We start from the raw sequence: 6,040 nt of genomic DNA on the forward strand, positions 1-6,040 counted from the left end.
GAAGCCAGCCCCATGAACCTCCCCCGATCAGGGTGAAGACCATGGGCCAGGACCCCTTCTGCTTCACAGATACACAGCGACAGCAAGTGGGGCTGCCTGGGGGAGTGAATGCGGGAGGTTCTCTCCCCTGGCCTCTACCCCTTCCACTGACCAAACAAACCCCTACCAGGTTCCCTCCCTCAGCATATACCCAGCAACTCACTCTGCACAGAAAGACTCAAAGAAACATGCTTGGAACCCAATGGGTGCTGAGCCAGGCAGGTGAATTCCCCTCTATCTCCAGATTCTACTTTGGGCAGCTCCAGGACCCCAGGTTCAAGGGCTAGGAAGAGCTCAGGGTTAGGCTGCCCTGGGCCCAGCTAAACCTGCCAGGGGGGTTGCTGCTGATGACACAGACCAGACACAGATACTGGCCCTCCTGGACATACGGTAATAAACCGTTCTCTGTGATGGTGGAGCCTAGAAAGAGACAGACAGAGATTCTGAAAGCTAGAGAGAAAAAGAGGCCCAGAGAATGAGGGAGAATACAGAAAGAGATAGGATGAGGGGGACAGACACACACAGAGACCTAGACTAAGAAAGCACAGACACTGCAAGAAGGGCCTTGAGAAGGAGCTGGGATATTAATTTTATGTGTCTCCAGGGCTAGGCTACGGTGGCCATTTATTTGGCCAAACACTGGCCTAGATTCCACTATGAAGATATTTACATATGATTAGCATTCAAGCCAGTTGATCTAAAGTAAAGCACATTACTGTCCACAATGTGGGTGGGCCTGATGCAATCTGTTGATGGCCTTAAAAGCAAAAATCTGAGGTTTCCAGAGTGAGAGAGATTTTACTTCAAGACTGTAAATAGGCATCCTGCCTGAATCTCCCCCCAACCAACTGACCTAAGGATTTTGGACATAAAACTGATAAATATCCCAAGGTTCCGCCCCACACTGTGTTGATGGGGCTGGGAAGAAACAAACACTTTCACTGGGAATTTAAACTTGATTGGCTTCAATGGAGAACAATTTGGTCCTTTTTTTTCCAGTTGCTTTTGGGTCGATTCTGAATCATGGCAACCCCATATGTGCAAAGTAGGACTGCTCCATAGGGTTTTCAAGACTTAGACCATTTGGAACCAGATTGCTAGTCCTTTATTCAGAGGCACCTTTGAGTGGGTTTGAACCACCAACATTTTGGTTAGTGGTTGAGTGCCTAACCAGTTGTACCACCCAGAGACTCCAGTTTGGCTACGTCTCTCAAAATTAGAAAGAACATACAATCCAGTCACTTTGCTGTTAAGTGTTTGTTTCACAGACAAGACGCACCTGTAAAAGTAGACACAAATAGATAAAAGATACAAGATTATGCGTTGCATTCATTTTTTGTTGTTGTTGTTGTTAGTGGAAAACTTAATGACATCCTTTCTCATTAATAAAAGATGTGCATGGAGCCAGAGCCCATCCATACAGGGGATACTGCACAATGAGAGACAGGAACGAGGATGGTCTTTACTTCTGACATTGAATGACCTCTTGGACACATTAGGTGGAAAAGCCAGGGCACCTGTCCCTTCTGTAGAGGTGAGCTGGCATCTGGGGAGAGACTTTGCTGTGCATTTTGAATTTCAGCCATGAGAACATATTACCTCTCCAAAAGGACTTACATAAACACTATTAGGGAAAATAAAAGGACAAGGCTAGAGGAGTCACCAGGAGTTGGATGACAAGGGGCCTCAAATTTCAGTTTGAAGAGGAACCCCAGGTTCCCCCATAAGGGGGTCTCTTGTGACCAGATTAAGTCCAGGAGGATGTGGGAGATCCTGGCCCAGTCCGAGCTCCCAACAGCCCCAGGGAGGAGAGGTGCTTCCTACCTGTGCCATTTCCTCGGAAGACAGTTATGGCCACATTCAGTAGAGAGTACAGGACAGAAAGACACAACCAACCTGCATTGGGTCGGTGGGTGGGGGTGTGGACACAGGCCCTCGATCCCCAGGAGCTGCTGATATGGGGAAGAGGTGGAAGCAGACATCTCCCTGGATCCCTTCCAGAACAGATTTCAGAATGTGGCACACAGTGTCCAAGGCCATGACCCCCTCCCAGCCCTGCTGCCTTCAGGAACCCCTCATCAGAGACCCAAGTGTCCCCACCCAGCACTCACAGAACATGCTGAGCTGGACAGTCCTCTCTGTAGTCACACCTGCTTCAGGGAAGGTCAGCTGGCAGGTGAGGTTGGTGGTCCTGGGGCCATGGGGTGAGGGTGAGCACAGGGCAGTTGGGGATCATGGGGCTGCTGATGCAGGTTCCCGTCCAGGAAAAGGTGGGGGGAGTTCCCCACTTACAAGCCCGTGGTGCAATGTAGGTCAGGTTATTGGGGCGGGTGGCCTCAAGGGTCCCCAGGATGTGAATGTTAGGGGTCTGAGTCAGGGCTAGTGGGAAAGTGGGAGAAGCAGGGTCAAGAGGGATGAATTCCAAGTTATGCCCATGAACTCTACCCAGCTCCTCCCCCAGAGCCCAGCACGCTTCACCCCAATCCCCTCTCAGCATGAGGAATAGGGGGTCCCATGACCATCTCCTGTGGTCTCTCCTGGAACCTGTTCCTTACCTGTCACATGCACAGAGAGCTGGTTTGATTTATAAGTGAATTTCATATTTCCTCTCTCAACCTGAAAAAAGTATGACCCTGAGTCATGCATCCTGGTGTTTCTGATGTTCAGGGAGCGGCTGCAAGTCCCAGTGTTTCCAAGGAGGAAAAATTGGCCCTGGGTCTCCTCCTGGACTTCTTGACCTTGTTTGTTTGTGGCCCCTGAAGCATCCTTGTTTACATCGACCCCTTCCTTGAACCAGTAGCTGTAAGCTGGGTCAGAGTAAGTCCAGTCTTTGTGGGAGTAGAAGACAGTGCAGGGCACAAGGATGCACAGACCCTCCTGTACCCTCACTGGCCCCTGCACTTGCAGCGTGAAGTCACTCAAAGACCCACATGACTGACCCTTAGCTGCTAGCATCCCCTAGAGTAGGGACAGCAGCAACAGCAGCAGCGTGTCTGAGCAGGAGACAGAGGTCTCCCCATGGAAAAGTTTGTTTCTCAGGGTTTGTACCTCTGGTAACTAAGATCTTCAAGATTTAAAGAAAACCCCAAGAGGAAGATGGAAGTGAGGACAGGCTGATGACCAGTGACCATCCTCAGAGCAGGAACCTCAGATCCAGATGTTGTCAGGGCTGGTCTGCCCTTGGAGACCAACCATCACCTTCACACGTCCGTTCGTGGGATCCTGAGGCCAGAAGGAGCAAGAGACTAGCTCAAGTTCACATCCAGTGCAGGGACCAGCCTCCATCTTTTTCTTCCCTGTCGATGTTCTTCCCCTAGGGTGGCATGTTTGCAATGTGAAATCAGGTTCCATCTGGATTAAATCCACTAAGCTGTGGGCTCTAGGGTTTGTGGGGGTCAGTCCTGGTGGGGTGACTCCCAGGAGGGGCTCGGGAGGCGAGATAGGGCACATGAGAGATGGGGCAGCCCTGGCGGGTGTAGGAGGCAGCTTCCACTCCCTCTCTCCATATCCACTCCTTCAGTATACACTTGATGGGTGTCTCTTCTCTGCACAACACACCCCGATGCTGCCCTCCAGGAGTCACCATGTAGGGGAGATAAATGTCTTCTGGCATCTGTAACTTCCTGTGACAGGGGCTATAAAGGGGGACACGGGCAGGGGTGAGGCCATTCCCCCCAGGTTGTAAATTTCATTCTCGGATGGGGCAGAGGGGACAGTGTCTAGACTTGGGCTGTGGAGGTCAGGATTCCACATGTTAATAGTCACCAAGGACATACAGAGAGCCTGAGGCCTAGGAAGCCCTGACAACTGGAGCTGAAGTTATCTGCACAAGGACTCGGTAGAGAAGAAAGTGGAAAAGGGAAGGGGATAATTTCAAAAGGGTCAGGTTTCCCTTCATCTCCACAATCTGGGCACCAGGACCAACTTCCTTACTGCTGCTGTCTCATTGGCCACATTTGTCGTTACTCCAGAACATGACAGGAGCTGCCCAGCATCTAGGGCTTATCTTGTGCAGGTCTAGCTGCCCCTGAGAGTCCAGGGCTCGAGAGGATTCCAGCTGTGGAATTGTCTCCATTGGGATGGTTCAGATTCAGTGGGAGAAGAACATGCGTCTGAATATGGAGATTATTTGTAACTCTGTGGCGGGGGCTCAAACAGTAAAGCATACAGCTCTTAATTGAAATGTGGGAAGTTCTAACTCATCCCACAGGGCCTTCGAAGAAAAGCCTGGTGACCCACATCTGTAAGATTAACCCATTGCCAGCAAGTAGATTCCAACTCATAATGACGCTGAAAGGAACAGTAGACCTGCCCCAGAGGGTTTCCAAGGCTGTAAACTTTAAGGAAGATGACTGCCAAATCTTTCTCCCTTAGAGCAGCTGGTGGATTCGAACTGCAGACCTTTCAGTTAGCAGCAGAATGCTTAACAACTGAGCCACCAGGGCTCCAACTGAAAACCCTATGGAGCACAGTTCTGTCACCCAAGGTTGGGGTCCTCATAAATCAGAATTACTTCAACAGCAATTGGTTTGGTTTTTTAGTTTGGGGGCATGGGGAGGAAGTGGTGGTCATCTTCAGACCATAAGTATTTTGGGGGGGCGAAGGTGAATTATAAGAAACATACAGGAAAGTGCCTCCAAAACAACCCAGTGATTCACAACAAAATGAACACCTTGCAGGAAATTGAACATTGCAAGCACAAGACCCCGCCATGTGCCCCCTCCACTTCCCACTCCTCCTGAAGGAGCCCCTAGCTCACATTAGTCGCAACTAAAAACCCCTTCCCTTCAAGTTGATTCCAACTCGTAGTGACCCTGTAGGACAGAGTAGAACTGCTCCATAGGGTTTCCAAGGCTGTAAATCTTTAAGGGAGCAAATTGCCACATCTTTCTCCTGTGGAGCACCTGGTGGGTTCGAATCATGACATTTCAGTTAGCAGCCAAGTGCTTAACCACTGTGCAGCCAGGGATCCTTAGACATGGAAGTAAGGAAGCACAAGTGGGGAAAGATTGATGCCAAGTGGAGATCACCAAGGAACTGAGGAAGAAAACCTTAAGGAGACAAGGATTTTCTCCCAGAGCGACAGAGACAGCCTTTCCCTATCCTGTGCCCTGATTTCCAACTCCTAGCCTCCTAAACTGTGAGAAAATTAATTTCTGCTCATTAAAGTCACCTAGTTGTGGTATTTCTGTTACAGCAGCACTAGACAACTAATATACCCAACCCCCACAGGGGCCCCTAATCCTGGCCCACTCTCTCACAGCAGGGTCAGTTGCAACATCTCTGTGGACAGAAGGGTTGGACCATGGCCATTCTGCTTCCCAAGGCCTCCAGATTGCAAAGAAAAGCAGAATAATGGGTAAGAGAAGCACTGGAAAACTACAGATAATGTAATGGGTAACTAGGCAAAAAGAAGAACTTAGAACCACAGACCATCAGGGCTGTAGTTCTAGTCTCACTTCTCCAATTTGCAGAAGAAGACGCCAAGGCCCAGAGTGGGCAAACTTCCCCAAATCACACACTGTCCTGAGCCATGTACGACTGTCTACACCTCTTTTGAACTTTTGTCACCCCAGGATTCACTAGGGCTGGAGAGGAGAAGCTCCTTATGTTAATCTGAGCAGCGAGAAAAGTCAATTCTCCCCATGAAATAAAATTCACTCACGGCTTTGCCTTGAGCTGCAAGAAAAGGGGTGAATATGACATTTCTAGTCCTTGTCTTTGAGGAGAACAGAATCTGGTTGAGGGACAGGCAAGCCAAACTGTGGGGCCATAGAGGAGGAATCTGTGATGAGGGAAGCACAGTCTGGGGCTAGGTGGGGACCTTGGTCTTCTGAACTGAGAGATGAGTTCTCAGAGAGGGATGGGCAGAGTGTACATAGTAGACATAGTGAACATCTCAGGCGATCATGAGGGATGTAGTTTCTGTAGGTGTCCCTGAGGTCCTGGGAATTCCTGGACCCTCAGAAATTGTGTCTCTAATCCCACTCACTCTCCCTCT

The 6,040-nt window shown here is 49.8% G+C and overlaps 1 pseudogene; it reads right to left on the reverse strand.

Annotated features, from left to right (window-relative positions):
* Positions 1-322: 322 nt before the first annotated feature.
* Positions 323-2,994, reverse strand: LOC126080138 (sialic acid-binding Ig-like lectin 12; annotated as a pseudogene).
* Positions 2,995-6,040: the final 3,046 nt, after the last annotated feature.

The sequence above is a fragment of the Elephas maximus genome, chromosome 7, assembly GCF_024166365.1.
Source record: "Elephas maximus indicus isolate mEleMax1 chromosome 7, mEleMax1 primary haplotype, whole genome shotgun sequence".
NCBI classification, from domain to species: Eukaryota; Metazoa; Chordata; class Mammalia; order Proboscidea; family Elephantidae; genus Elephas; species Elephas maximus.